We start from the raw sequence: 16,171 nt of genomic DNA, 5'->3' as shown, positions 1-16,171 counted from the left end.
TTTAAAAAAGAGGTATGTAATAAATTTGTATTCTTCTAAACAAGATTTCCACGTATTTAGTGTCAATTGACGAACCTCAAATTATTAACAACTACAGTCTTGAGTTTTTGCTAGACAGTCAACAAGCGATAGCACCAATTATTGAAAAAAAAGCAAATAATTACAAGCTGTAACAATTTTGAAAAAGAATTACATTTCTATATATTATGATAATTATTTATCAATTTATTCACAACTACAGATAGCATGGCTCCAATCATTAAACCAGTCTAATATCCATGCACGAGCCAACACACGAGTCGATAAATGGCAGTATGGGTTCGAATATATCAATGCTGTTTTCAATTTTATCCATCCCCACAATAACCGTAAATACATCCTCAGCAAAATGCGCCGTATCACATTGCTTCGGTGTGCAACGATGTCGAAGTGATGCATGTGTATTTACACCACGCGAATGAATATTATGGATGCAGGACGGGTCACGGATAGGTTTGATGCGATGATGCCGATGGCAATGCCATCCAACCAGCAACCCATCGCCGAGGAGATGGAATGCATGGTTCCTATATGAGAGCTGGCAAGTTTTCGTCGTCCTCGATGTATGTAAAGTGGGAAACAAGTATGAATAAGAATGACAGATGTTCAACATGTTTTTCGCGTTTCGCTAGCGAACGGACGGCTTGGGATCATGGGAATATGGCTGCTGCTGGCTAACCCGAGCGACAAAGAACCATTGCTATGCGGGGTAGATGTAGGTAATCGCGACCAAGGTTAGAGGGTGGTCGTGGTCAGCATATTAGCATGAAAATTGAGCTGGAATTACGGTGCAGTTTTTGCTCTATCGCTTGGAATTCTTTATTCGCTGCAATGTTTTTTTTTCTAGGATGAGGAAGAGTGTTTCAATTGGGGAGTGGAATGATTGAGTCTATTGAATTATTATATATTTTCAGTTTTGAAATTATGTTCAAATGTTTAATAGCTGTTTAGTTTCAAAATTTTCCAAATTTAGCGAAACATGACCCTGAGCCGACGTTCCGATGTTTTGCCACATACTAAATTATCGTGTTGAAAATTGACTCGAGACGAACAAAACAACACATATTTATTAGTATTGATTTCTCCGTTTATCGATCGGATGATAATTGAGTAACGCTTCACACCAAGCGTCAAGATATCATCTTGCAGCAATTGAACCTATCCCCTTCAAGTGTTTAATCGAATTGGTGCCTCTACCGCTTCAGCAGGCACACTACCGCACTGTGTAGTCGTTCATGCGAAACGACACTAATGATTCCTTTCTAACATACCGTGGTGGTGGCACGGCAAATGACAGACAAGAAAATTGGCGCAACTTCTCACTCGGAATGTTGGTTGATTAGTTAGTTGACTCTCCTTCCACTGGACCGTAGGCTACCGTGTCTATGACAACGAGTTAATTGAGTTAATTGGTAACACTAGTGCCGATGGCCAGCTCATCCAGACCCCGAGCATGGCATTCCCGCTGCTTATGAGCCGCATCACATGTGCATCTTCAAGTTCTATTATGAACGCCATGTGGATGAAACTTACTCGATCGCTCAACTTGTCTTATCTAATAAAACGCAAAAAGCAAACCTTTGTCTGGCGATGCAATCCACATGAAACTCAATAGCAGTGTCCAATGCTTTAACCGCGGCAAAACGCCACCAACAATTATATCAATTGATTAATCACTGCACGACGACAAATTGGTTCCCATTTGTTTCGTGTTACTGGCCCATAAATTATCCCGCAAGCATTCCAAACATCGTACAGAATGTAAACAAACCCACCCGAAGCAGACCACCTGTTCCCGAAATTCGTGATTGTATTGCTGCTCTAGTGCCGGTCCTCATTACCTACCGATCGGCAAGTGTGCAGATCATTTGTTTACATCTTAGTCTCACGTCCGATGTCAATAATTTACACGCTCCATCAACCGGCTTCGGTTGTTGTGAAAACAAATTTAGAAAAGGGTTGAAGATTATTTTCCGATCTATACTCTTGTCATGCTGACATCGAAGGTTGTTCCAATTTTTCTTTCGGAAAGAAAGTTTGGCCGCGTTTTTAACGATTACTCATTAGACTATAGTTGCCACAAGTCTGTTAATTTATAATAGCATAATAATGAAATGAATACCGTACGTGGAATTCCGTGGATTTTTTTTCGGGGATTTCCTTTATAAATTTATCCAGGAATTCCAAATTTTTATCCAGGAATTCCTCGTATAATCCAATAAAATCACACAAAAATACTTCCAACAGCTACTTCCACAAAATTTCAGGAATTATTAAACACAAGACGAATCCCGAATTTACTTCAAAAATACTTTAAAAATCCTTTTTCAAAACATTCGTGAATACCAAATTCATCCGGAAAATCCTTTGGGAATTTCTTATGTAACTTCATCGAGATTGTATGTACATATGTAGTAATTTCTTTGATAAACGCTTCAAAATACCTAAGACATAGCTTCAAGAATTACTCGGAGAATACTCTGGCAAATGACTGTATTGAATTTTAAAAATGCCTTGGCGATTTTCGGGTATTTCTTTTTTAATCAATTAAAGAATTTCTTCGGGATTTTTTCGAGAGTTCCTCTCATAATACCATCATTTCAGTTATTTAGTTTACATCTAAACAGAAAACACTGAATCAACAATTTGAATACCATCAGAACCACCCGGAACCCGGGAAAATGTTTCAAAGGAATTTAAGGAGAAATCTTAGATAAATTTTAATAGCAATTGCAGGAAAATGACTTTCGGGGTAACTTTCTTACTTTTTTGTGTAAAATTTTGAAGCCATTCAGTTCTTCTCAGAGGTCCTTGATGGCACATCGTCAATAAAGAAATAAAATACGTCGACCGAAATCTAACTTAGGGATAGCTGGCCATTGCTCTGAATGGAGTAAAAAGTTCTTCACTTCCAGGATTGTCTCCCATTCGGAAAAATAACTTTCGGAATAGTCAACCACTCGGAGTAATGGTGTCCAGGATTAGAGGTGTGCGCCGCTGCGCCACTACACCACCGCTGACAGTTTTTGACGTTACACCGCCACCGATATTTTTGCATCGGCGCACCACTGTTCAAATTCTGTCACTCCGCGTGGTAAACTAAAATTACTCGCACCAGATGAAAGATTTTAGGATCTACATTATTAAAAATAATGCAGAAAAAATAAGTAGAAAATGGAAAAAAAAATCCGCTGGAATTCCAATAAAAAAGCCGTGGAAGTTTTGAAGAATCTTCTGAATTTCCAAAAAATTAACAAAAAAAAACACTATTCAATTTCGAAAAAAAATCTCGAGTAAACTTCCAAGAATTTGCCGACGGAATTCCGGAAAATTTCCCTAGAAAATACCAAAGATATTTCTCGAGAAAATTTCAAAGAATTTACGAAGAAAATTTGAAGTATTGTCCCACGTAATTCTAATAAAATTTTCGACGAAATTTTGGAGAAATCCACAGAAATAATTCCAGAGAATAGGCAAAGCAAATACCAAAGAGCTTTCCAAGGAAATTTTGTTTGAAAAAAATGGAATTTTGTTTGAAAAGTTTTGAAGAATTAGCGGAGAGAATTTTGAAGATTTTGTCGAGGAAATTCTAAAGAGTTTGCCGAAAAATTTCCGTAGATTTTCCTGAAGGAATTGCGAAGAATAACTTGAGGGAACATTCAAAAAACAACCTGAGGACATTCTGTAAAATAAAATTGGAAGAATTCCGATGAATTTTCTGAGGAAATTCCGATGAACTTGCCGAGGAAATTTTGACGAAAAAGTTTCCTGAAGAATTTTCGAAAAAACATTACTAACCCACTTGCCGAGGAAGTTTTAAAGAATTTGTCGATGTTATTCCGAAGAATTTGATAAAAAGAATTAGAAATTCTGAAAAATTAGCGGAGGGAATTTTGAAGACATTGGGGAGAAAATTCCGAAAAGTTTGCCGAAAAACGTCCGGTGATGGAACGTCCTGAAAGGATTGCAAAGAATTTCCTAAGGAAACTTTTGAAAAAAACCCTGTAAAATTTGCCGAGGGAATAGCGAAAAAAAATTCAGATGGAAAACTTGCCGAGGAAATTTTTGAAAAAGAATTTGCCGAGAAAATTTTGACGATAGAATTTGCGGAGGAAATTCCGAAGAGTTTCCTGAAGAAAACTCAAAGAGTTTCTCGATGAAACTTTGAGGAATTGGTCGAGGAAATTCCAAATAGTTTGATGAGTAATTTCCGACGTAGTTACCGAATTGCCGAGGAACTACCGATGAATTTCTCGAGGAAATTGCGAAGCATTTGCCGAAGAAATTACGATTTGCCGAGGAAATTCCAAAAATGTTAGCAAGAAATTTCTAGATAACTTTCCGAGGGGGTTCCAAATAATTTTCCTATAAAGTGTCTAGTAATTTCCCAAAAAAAATACAAAGAAACCCTCAACAAAATTTGGAATAATTTCCATATTTCAATGAATTACAAAAAATATATTTTGAGAAATTTTTTGAAAAATCGGGCGTTTAAATGCAAATAAAATACTGCCACGTTATTTCACATCGACGGCTTGAAAGACTTCCAGCGTAACACCGAAAGCGTCACCTCCGCCAAAACAAATGCCAGCGCCAACTTGTTCTTGACAGGCGCACACCTTTAAGCGGAATACAGCATTATGCTGTACGAATATTCTAGAATTCCATGGAATGAAGGCCGCAAAAGTCTGCAAAAGTATGCGAAGTTGAGCAAAGCTTTATGTAGCTTGTCGAAGGCACAAGAAGGTCAACGAAGATCCTTGGAGGTCTACGACGGTCTATTTAAGTGTACATGGCTCATGAAGATTCAGAAAACAATGTGAAAGTCTAAGAAGCTACGCGAGAAACTGTGATGGATCATGAAGATCCAATATCATATCACAAAGGTTCGCAAAGAAGTGTTTCCGTTTATTTGCTTGAAGAGTAAAGAGGCTGTACCCATTTAAAAATCATCCAAAGAAAAGTAGTAGTAGTTGAAGATGTAGAGGCCTGTATTAAATGGAGCCTGAGGAGACAGAACACCTGTGCAACTGAAAACAATACACAATTTGTAGCACATGTTCTCACTGTTTAAAAAAACATTAGTAGACTACTACAAAGCAGATGTTAATCTCGGAAATCGAAGGGCTATATTCCACGGAGGTCAAAGGACTATATTTCATGGACCTTACAAATATTAATGACGTGCAAAACAAGTATTTCACATATTTTATGTGAAATAGCGCAGAATTTGGCAGCTAGCTATGAAGGAAGAGCTGGATTCATTAGAGCGGAACAAAACATGAACTCTATCTAATCTGTCGGAAGGTCGTACTGCTATTTATTGTCAGGTCAGTCATCTAGATATAAAGTAAGACTTTTTGCTAGAAGATTTCGGCAGAAGCGAGGCTTCGACTTCATCCCAGGAATTCGAATGCATGCGCTTTAAGCGGAATTGATTATACCAAATCGTGAGCGAATGGACGTCGCAACGGCCTTTCTGAATGGCAAACTGGCGGAAGCGGTTGTCGTGAAGCTGAAACAGGCTTCAAGGTAATGGAATGAATACTCCAATTATTGTGTTAAGCGATTAGGGGTCAAACCTAGTCTCAACGGTGGTTCCGGAAAGGTTCTGGTAACTCTGATTTTGTACAAAAGTTTGTGGGAAAATAGCGGAGTGGACCGTCGTTCAGCTTCGGGTGCAGTTTTAAAAGTATTCGGCGCTACAGTCAGTTAGATTTCCAGAAAGGCTACACTTGTCTTTATCGTCAACGGAGGCTGACCTTATCGCCTTATGCGTTGCTGTGGCTTATATTATGGTGTTTTGCGCGATTTGGTGTGGTCCTTTAGTAAACCAGTCCATTTCTTGGAGGAATAAATCTCATTTTTAAGGCACAGTGGCGCCTTCCATGTCAGAATCCAAGCCAATGCAATGTTGGGAAGGGGGAGGAAATGATGACATCCAGTTCAAGCCAAATATGCCTATGCACTTGCCACGTTCATGCGGAATTTATTGGAATATTTGGGTTTGGTCCGAGGAGTAAATATTCCACCCCGTAACGCTGGGTAGACACCTTTGCGTGGTTTGTTACGCTGTAAGATCTATCATGGTCACATTGCCAGTGTAGGCAAACCTAACTCCGTTAGTATCGCTGATTCGGAGGCCTCTCATTAAGCAAGTACTACATCAACACTTTCTACACCTCCCAAGTCACGGTGAAGATTGGCGTGACCAGGAGTAGTAATCCTCATGCTTTTGTGATTTGAAATCAAAAACCCAGATTAATCCACCTAGCAGTGATGATGCCTTTCTCGTGCATTATAAAATATATTGAAAGAATCACATTAGAAAGGTCAAAAAAGCTCTTTAGGAGAATAGATCACATTTTTTCGATCATTTTGCATGTTTTTGCATTAGTTAAAATGTATTGCCACCATTTTCGGAAAAAAAAATTTTTTCGGTCTGGATTTTTTTTCCAAGGGGGGACCCTTGGGAAAAAACAATGATTTTTCAATAATTCCGAAATGCAACGTCCGATCGAGCCAATTTTCAATAGCAAACAATGGGACCGCATTCCCTGTCGAATGCAACTTGTTGCGAGTAAATCGGATAATGCTAAGTTCCAAAAAGTGTGTCTACAAAATTTGTACACATACACACATACACACACACACACATACATACACACATACAGACATCACCTCAATTCGTCGAGCTGAGTCGATCGGTATATAAAAATCGGCCCTCTGGGCCTCCTATCAAAATTTTGTTTTTGAAGCAATATTATAGCCTTTACGTACACTTAGTGTACGAGAAAGGCAAAAACACACACATCTTGATTTGTAATAGCAATCGGAATAGAAATTTCAGAAAAAAAAAACACGAGTGTCAATATCAATTAAAGTCTAATCTACGAGGTACACCGTTAGTATGCTATGCTATTACACTTAACCTTCTTTTTATGGCACGTCACTTCTTTTACGACCCGCTTCTGACGGCACGTGACGTAAAAAGAATTTTAAACAATATTGTCATCCAAAAGCAAACCTATTAGAAGGCACTCTGAGAATCCCATAGAACTAAGTAGATGTTTTGCATCTTCAACAAGTGTTCCATTCGAGCTCATCCAAGAGTTCCTCGGAGTCTATACACGTAACCAAGGCCTTAAGATCTACAAACATAATCAAAGGGCTGTTATTTCTTTCAAAAACTTATTCATGTCCTATTTGACCCATACAACTAAATTGAATATGTCAATAACTGTTTCGTAACAGTTCTTCGAATTCTGGAGTATAGGCCTTAAAGTCTGCATGAGTACCCAAAGGGCTGTTATCTCTTTTTTTAAAATGGTCAATGTCCTATTCGATCTAGTGAACCAAATCAGATACGGTTTCAATAGCTCTACTTTCCAGTTCAACCAAGAATTCCCTGGAGTACAGGCCGTGAAGTCTACATGCGTAAACAAAGAGTTGATATCTTTTTTAAAATGGTTCATGCCCTATTTGATGCAGCAAATCAAATTGGATTCGCCTTCAATAACTGTTTCGTTGATTGTCATCCGAAAATTCCCAGGAGAATAGGCGTTAAGGTCGACACCCATAACCAAAGTGCTGTTATCTCTTTTTTAAATGGTTCATGTCCTATTCGATCTAGTGAACCAAATTGGATACGCCTTTAATAGCTGTTCCTTTCCAGTTCATCCAAGGATTCCCTGGAGTATAGGACTTGAGGTCTACATGCGTAAGCAAAGGGTTATAATCTCTATTCGACAATAGTCCATGCCCTTTTCAATCAATAAAAAAATGGATTCGCCTTCAATAACTGTTCCGCCCAAGGTCATCCAAATATTGCACGAGGTATAGCACTTAAAGTCTAAACGCGTAACCGATAACTCTTTCTGAAAATGGATCATGCCCTATTTGATCTATTTGACCAAATTAAGTGTACCTTACATAACTTTTCCGTTTCAGGTCAACCAAGAATTTCTCTAAAATTTAAGCCTTAAGGTCCATACGTACCACCAGGTATCTCTTTTTTGAAAATGGTGCATGCCATTTTCAATCCGTAGAATAAAACTGTATACGCCTTCAATAACTGTCTCGTCCTAGATCGTCGAATAATTCCCTGGAGTCTTGCCTCTTTTTGAAAATGGTTCATCCCCTTTTCAATTCGTTGAATCAAATTGGATATGCCTTTAATAAATGTTTCGTTCCAGATCATCCAAGAATTTCTTGGAGTACAGGCCTTGAAGTCTACATAATCTATTCAACCGAATAGGATACCCCTTCGATAATTGTTCTGTTTCAGGTCATCCAGAAACTCATTGAAGCATAAGCGCTAAGGTCTACACGTTTAACCAAAGAACTGTTATCTCTTTCTGAAAATGGTTCATGCCCTATTTTAACTTTTTAATCAAATTGAAATCCACACACGTAACCAAAGGTTTGTTATCTCTATTTAAAAATGGTTTAAGCTCTATTTGATCTATAAAACCAAATTAAATATGCTTTCATTAAGCACACGTAACTAAAGGTCTGTTTTTTCAAATGGTTCATGCTCTTTTTAATCCGTTGTCGTAGAGCCGCCTTCAACAACCGTTCCAAGTCATCAAATAATTTCCTGAAGTATGGGTTTTACGGTCTACACGCGTGGCAAAAAAGTAGTTTTATCTTTTAACAATAGTTTGTGCTCTTTTTGATTGAAAGAGTCATCCAAGAATTCCTTCGAGCACATGACTTGAGTTCTATTCGTATAACCCGAAGTCTCTAATAGCTTTTTAAAATGTTTTATGACCTTGCGATCCATAGAAAAATAATGGATACACTTCCAACTATTGTTGCATCCCAGTTCAACCAAGAGTTACCTGAAGTATAGGCTATGAGCTCCTTCAAAGCTGTTAGGCTTTTTTGAACGTTTATACTGATTGCGATCCATAGAATTGAATTGGATCAGCGGTCAACAATTGTTCTTTTTCAGTTCATTCAAAAATTCACTGGAATTTAGGCCTTGATGTCGTCACGCGTACCCAAAGGGCTGTTATCTCTTTTGTGAATGGTCCATGGCCGCCTGAAACGTGAAGCAACAAAAGTTGGACTGGTGGTGAATGCGTCAAAGACAAAGTACATGCTTGTGGGCGGAACCGAGCGCGATAGGGCCCGCCTGGGAAGCAGTGTTACGATAGACGGGGATACCTTCGAGATGGTCGAGGAATTCATCTACCTCGGATCCTTGCTAACGGCTGATAACAATGTTAGTCGTGAAATACGAAGGCGCATCATCTGTGGAAGTCGGGCCCACAACGGGCTCCAAAAGAAACTGCGGTCAAAAAAGATTCGCCACCGCACCAAATGTGTCATGTCAAGAGGCTGATAAGACCGGTTGTCCTCTACAAACATGAAACATGGACAATGCTCGAGGAGGATTTGCAAGCACTCGGAGTATTCGAGAGTATTCTTTGGCGGTGTGAGGCGGCGAAGAATGAACCACGAGCTCGCCCAGCTCTACGGCGAACCCAGTATCCAGAAGGTAGCTAAAGCTGGAAGGGTACGATGGGCAGGACATGTTGCAAGAATGCCGGACAGCAAAGATGGTGTTTGCTTTCGATCCGGCAGGTACGAGACGGCGTGGAGCGCAGCGAGCGAGATGGGCAGACCAGGTGCAAAACGACTTGGCGAGCGTGGGGCGTATTCGAGGATGGAGAAATGCAGCCTCGAACCGTGTATTGTGGCGTCAAATTGTTGATTCAGTGTTATCTGTTTAAATGTAGACTAAATAAATGAAAAAGAAATGAATGGTCCATGGCTTAAGTAATCCATGGAAAAAAATCGGATAAGCATTAAACAAGAAATCAAATCCGACTTTATTTTAATAACCACTGAAAGCACGTTGAATTTCTAAAAGAAGAAAATAGAGCTTTCGTTATGCGTATTGACCTCGATCCCTGTACTCCAATTATTGGAATTTTTAAATGGCGTTGAATGGAACATGCATTCCACTCAGATCCTATTTGGTTCAAATGATCACTAAGAGATTGTTGCATTACTAAAAAATAGCAAATAGATTTTCCGTTACGCGTACTGTCTTTAAGGCTTGTACTTTAATTCTCTGAATTCACGAATAGCCTGGAATGGATCATGTATTCAATTCATATTTAATTTGGTTCACATGATCACTAAGAGCATGCTCAAAATATTAAAAAAAAAAAAAAAAAAAAGGGCAAGTAGATCTTCCGTTACGCGGTCTGATCTTAAGGCTTGAACTCCAATTGTTGAAATTCTTCAATGGCCTTTAATGGAACATGCAATTAATTCATATCCAATTTGGTTCAAATGATCACCAAGAGCATTTTTGATTCCTAAAAGGAACAAACAGATCTTTCGTTACGCGTATTGATCTGAAGGTATGAGCTCCAATTCTTGGAATTCTTGAATACCCGGAATAGAACGTGGATTCCATTCACATCCAATTTGGTTCTAATGATCATTAAGAGCATGTTGCATTTCAGAAAGAAGCTGACAGATGACTTCAAGCCTGTACTCTTGTTCTTGGAATTCTTGAATGGCTTGGAATGCAACAAATGTTGAAGGCATATCCAATTTCATTTTGTGAATCGCAATGAATATTGATGTTTGGATCGCTGGGATCATGTACCATATCAAAAATACCTATAGATGTTAGTTTATGCGTAGAGGCATGAAAGCCGAAACTTCAGAGAGTTCTTGGAAGCCTTAGAACATGTGATAATAACATGTCCAATTTGGATTATTGGATTGCTATGATTATGTATCGTATTTAAAGTTCTCCAAAATCAATGAATCAAATGAAAAACTAGTAATTTAAGCAAAAATTCTTTTGACTTAGAACCTTAGCAGCTGATAATTGCCGAGGCGCTTAATGAACAAAGGAGCGTAATTCCTGTATAAACTTTCGAAGGAATTGGTGGATGAATTCCTGGGTAAATTCTTGGATAAACTGCAGACTGTTTCTACCTGAAGAAATTTCCCAACGAATTCTTTGAGAAACATTTAAAGAATTACGTGTTGAAAACTCCAAAAGAAAATTCCTAATGAAATGTTTGTACAAAATCTCAGTTTTTTTTTTGAAATTATAATTTTTTGGATTGAAAAAACAATTATGCAACTTGCATTTAAGGCACGGCATTCAAAATGTTGCACCAAATTACTCAAAATGTACATATTACTTCATTTAACAATGATACACGACATAAGCCGGTTTCGTATTTCTCTCTCGATGTTGCTCGAATCGATTGTTTTGTAACCTGTTTCAAGCACCAAAGTTGGAACCAATCGGCAAATAATCATCCCACTTAACTTGATTCTCAAGTTTGTTGGAAACGGTGGCAACAATTCCCACCGGATACTGGTCGATAACACATGTACAAATAACAAATACATTTGATGATGATGCGTTGAAATCGAACTTTCATCGACAAATGGAATCATTTTCCGCATCTCGGATCAATGCCAAAATCATGTCCACACCTTTTTCGTCAATGGGGAGAAAAGCATGAGTCGGGCTAGTTTCGATCCTTTGTTGGATCCGGACGAATCGTTGATAATGGAACCTTACACGGGGTAGCAGTCGACCGACACAATGGAAAACATACAATTTGGATAATGGCATAACTTCAGAGAACCCATTTCTGTGGTGTCGTTGTCATTGCCACATTGGATATAAATTAAATCATTGATAGTCGCTGGGGAGCTTCTCTAGATATATCAAATGACCACCTAATATGATTAAAAAAAGAAACCCAATTTAAAAAAAAAAACTGCCGCACTAATTGCGTACATGTTTGACTTTCGTTTCATCAAGCTTTATTCAGCATGCATGTATTTTGCCAGCTAACATTCGCCTATGAAAAAATTTACAAGTAAAAAAGCTTGTCTACAATTTGAACAAGTACAGACTTCTCCCCATCTGAGCCGTCGTAGTTGCATTGCCCGAATGATTAGCTCCGGTCTGCTACAAGAAATGAAAAGAATCAATTAATGCACACAAACTCTCGGCCACTTTTGAGCTCCAGCATCAATTCAACACACAGCCCACCACCATCAGGAGCCATGAGACTGGAAAAGCACGATCTATAAAAACCGGTTCCTCGAGAGAAAAATAAACTTCAAAACTTTTGCCACTCGTCGGGCTCACAGTTTGCTGCCAGAGGGGTGGTGTTCGCAAGGCAATCAAAGAACAAGTCTAGCTGAAACCGCCGCCAAGAAACAAGATTTATGTGGAGAAGTGAGATCAGCACGGCTTTACCCCGAACAAATCGACTAATCTGCTCGCCTTTGTTGGCCAAACCACGCTGCTGCGGTGTTCGCGATAATTAAAAATTGGCTGGATGCTTCTATGCTTCTCCCGGAAATCTATCTCCAGTGAGCAGTTCATCGATATGAACACAAGTTCTACACCAAAGAAAGGAGCTCTGGTGCTCGTTTTGATCGATGTGGAGTTTAGAATAGATCCAGAAAGGGCTAATGAACCGGAAACAATTTACGCCGAAATTTCAGGAAAGCAGATATCTGATTCCAGCTTTGTGAGATTTAATTGTAGGACTAAATAGAAAACTTTAAAAAATGAAAATTTCAAACGCATGTGAGAGCTTTGCATGAATAAAAAATATATAAATATATTTATATATAGGTCAACTATATATAAAGAAGCAAGTACAAATTTCAGGAAAAAAAAATCTACCAAATTAAAAATAAAATCTGAATTATAAGAAAAATGAAATCATTATAAAATATTCAGAAAAACAACAATTTTCCCTACTGTTTCAGAAATGCTTTCATATGAAAGCCTTCTAAATAAAGAAATGCTTTCGTAAGCCATCAAATTTGTTAGTTTTTATCTTTTTTTATGTTTTTGCGAGTATATTATTATTTTTTTCTATTCTTTATCATTTTCCATAAAACAAATCGGAGACATTTATTTGAGACTTGCTAATAAAACGCATTTAGAATCGAGCCAGCCACGTGCTGAAAGTCTCTATAAGACAAGACAAAAAAAGACTGTTTAATAGAAACAAGGAAAAATGCACCATTTGAAATTTAAACTGGTTTAACTTATTGTCTATACTATTGAGCAATCACTTCACCAGCAAAAAAGATTCATAACAGGCACCTCCGAACAGGTGATTAATGATGCATTCGAATAAACAGCGAAACAAACCAGTTGAAAATCAAATTGCTGTTCATGGAATACCATCTCTGCTCAATACCAAGCAGCACAAGCTCGTATGTTGTTATTTTGCTGTTTGCTGACATCAGACTTTGTCGGTGCCGTCTTTTTCGTCCGAACCGAGACGTGGGTATGTACCGCACAATCGATATTCGTAATTATTTACCTGACTCTCGATGTGCTTCTCTTTGCTCAGCACCTCCACCACGTACACACCTCGGCACGTCCTTGCATCAGCAGTCCTATATCGTGAAGCCTCAATGACTGATTGCGAAGACGAACCTGTTCTTCGAACGAGAAGCAACAAATATCCAAATTTATGCTTTCAGACGACAGGTCAACTATGACGATGACTGTTGAGACGCTTGTAAACTCAATTTTCAAACGTTTGTTGTCTTCCGGTCACCGGAAGTTAGTTCCATTCCAAGCTTTAAACACTATGCATTGACCCTAGAACGGAATTATGTTCTAATTCGCTCTGTTGTTCACATCAATCGATAAACAGCAACCGTCTCCGGTAACGAGAAATTCTTCTACACCAGTACTTTAACTCAAGTTAAAATCACCATTCAAACCCCACTGGGAGTGTTGCATGATTTGCGTGAATAAAACACTCAATCGATACAAGCAAGAATTCCAATGCCAAGAGCTCAACTCGCAAATCTTCGAAACACACTTACACTCTACCCAACACAAACAGTCCTTGGAGAAACTCCACCAAATCTGTCCCCAACGAGCGAATAACAACCTCTAGCAGTATGCTGGCACCTATCGACAACAGCTAAGCCGTCCCACGCGAATCAAGCTGCTAAATCCAAGAACACACCAACTGAAACCTCCCTTAGAACCAACAAGGTGGACACACGCGATCGCGAAAAACCAGGTGAAACCTTCGGTCTGCTGGATAAACAGACACGCACGCCGAGAGCTGCGGAACGCCGCGTGTAACGGTCGAACTTCGTACAACTGACTGACGATGGCCCGAACACCAACAAGTCGACTAGCCCTCATCCACGGCGGCAGCGTGGTGCAGCGGCCACCATGAACCGTGCGGCGGTGTTCATCTCCGCCGTACGTACAGCGTATCCAACTGCTGCTGTTTGCTGTTTGATTGCACCAATACCAATCAGGAACAAAACATGGTTGGGCAAAGTATATCTCGTTTGTGTACAAGTGCTGTTAAACTATAGTTTTTTTAGGTTTGTTAGATTTGTGCCGATTGAGGCGAAAGATGAAGAAAAAGTAGGATGACCCTTTGAACACCAGCGTTATGATGTGCTTTTTTTCTTTAATAATTTTAATCGTAAAAGCACTATTTAAACTGCATTTTTAACAAGCTTTTAATTATGGTAAATGCAATACTGTAGGGTAACGGTACCAATAGTGGAGGTATTAGTAGATCCACAAAAGAAAATATTTTTTAAAAATTGATAATTATGGGAAATTGACTGCTTTAATATCATAGTCAATAGATAAACTAATAAATTTGCTAACAAAAATGAGATAGATGTCATTTAACATCAACAAATACCAAATATTGCTTGTACCACTATGGGTACACTGTTCCTTTAGTGGTGGTAAAAATTAATTTTGGTTCCTATAGTGGAGCTATCCATTGGCTTCTTATGAGACTCGCCACTATTGGTACAGTTGCACCACTATAGGTGCAAGGGAGTCAATTTGGTTAAGGAAAATCATTGTTTTCAATAGTTTTTCAAGCGAAATCTTAAGATAAGTGGCATTTAACATGATATTTAAAGCACGTCGCATCAACTGAAACCATCGTGAAGTGTATAATTATGATAAACCTCATTAAAACCCCACTACCTCCACTATTGGTGCTACCTCTACTAAGGGTACGGTTACCCTATTAAATCTAAGATAATAAGAAACAAACTTATCTTCCAAAAGGGATTTTTTTGCATATAAAAAGGTCAATAGTACTATACATTTACATAAATTTACAATCAATTTGCAATATTTTGATATAATCAATTGTACTAATAGAAAATAGTTTTAGCGTTAACTAAAAGCTTAAGAGGCAAAACGTCTATTGGCAATTATAAGCGAACAATGGCCCAACGCTCGTTACTCTCGTTTTAGTATAGAAATGGAAAGAGCGAGAATGTATGTGGAGGCGCGTGGTATTTCATAGGTTACTTTCGCTAGAACATTTTGCTTTGCTTGGGATCTGTTTGTTGGAAAGCCATTCCCCTGATTTACAGATCCGATATTCTCTAATTCAATTTAACACACCTAAGAACTCTGAACAATTTTTTCACACTACTTTAAAAAAATTACCTCTCAATAACTCCCTCAATACCCTCCCTTAGAAATTATCCTTTTGTTTCCAATGCCGTCCCGGAATCAACACTAGAATAAAATCAAACGAAAAACCCAGATTTATCCCACCTAGCGGTGAAGACGGCTTTCTCGCTCATTATGTATCGAGAAAAGTTCTTTATAGAGGTCAAAACAGCACAAATATAAATCAATTAATGACTTAGCGCTGCAAAATGGTGATAGCTTTTGACTGTCATATACTGCCGTGAATCGCAAGTCAGTACATATTCATTTATGGATTAATGCTATGGCAATTTTATTGCAAAAACAATTAAAATAATCTTACTGAAAGTTGAATTGTGAACAAACAATCAATCAGAAGCCTAAATGTGTCCTTTGTTGATAGAATAGAAACCAAAAATAATGAACCATTTAAAAACATATGCTTTAAAATTTGAACAAAATTCACAGTACCTTCAAAATATTGAAAATGCAGCCAACACTATTTTGAGAGCCTATTGCGACTACAAGCCAGGGATGCCAGACATATAGACATGTCTGTATTTATACACACATTTGGTCTTGCATACAGACATCATGCAGATTACAGATTGTGTAAGAAAAATTTCAATATTTTTTTTTACGAATGCTAGCAATCCATTTTAATCA

At 38.3% G+C, this 16,171-nt stretch overlaps 1 protein-coding gene across 6 annotated transcripts in view; it reads right to left on the bottom strand.

Annotated features, from left to right (window-relative positions):
- Window positions 1–16,171, bottom strand: part of LOC134212145 (protein numb) — a 248,052-nt gene that overhangs the window by 183,805 nt on the left and 48,076 nt on the right. Inside the window, exons 1-2 of one of the 6 annotated variants that reach the window (XM_062689737.1) lie at window positions 13,900–14,201; window positions 13,386–13,669 (exon numbers count right to left, since the gene is read on the bottom strand). The exons of 1 other annotated variant lie outside the window; for it this stretch is intronic. The gene's annotated coding sequence lies outside the window, so the exon portion shown is untranslated. Of the gene's footprint in view, window positions 1–13,385; window positions 14,202–16,171 lie in introns of those variants that run through there. 4 more of the 6 variants (XM_062689738.1, XM_062689739.1, XM_062689740.1 and 1 more) reach the window with 4 other exon arrangements.

This window comes from Armigeres subalbatus, chromosome 2 (genome assembly GCF_024139115.2).
Source record: "Armigeres subalbatus isolate Guangzhou_Male chromosome 2, GZ_Asu_2, whole genome shotgun sequence".
Classification (NCBI taxonomy): domain Eukaryota; kingdom Metazoa; phylum Arthropoda; class Insecta; order Diptera; family Culicidae; genus Armigeres; species Armigeres subalbatus.
This window is presented reverse-complemented; position numbering and strand designations above follow the sequence as displayed.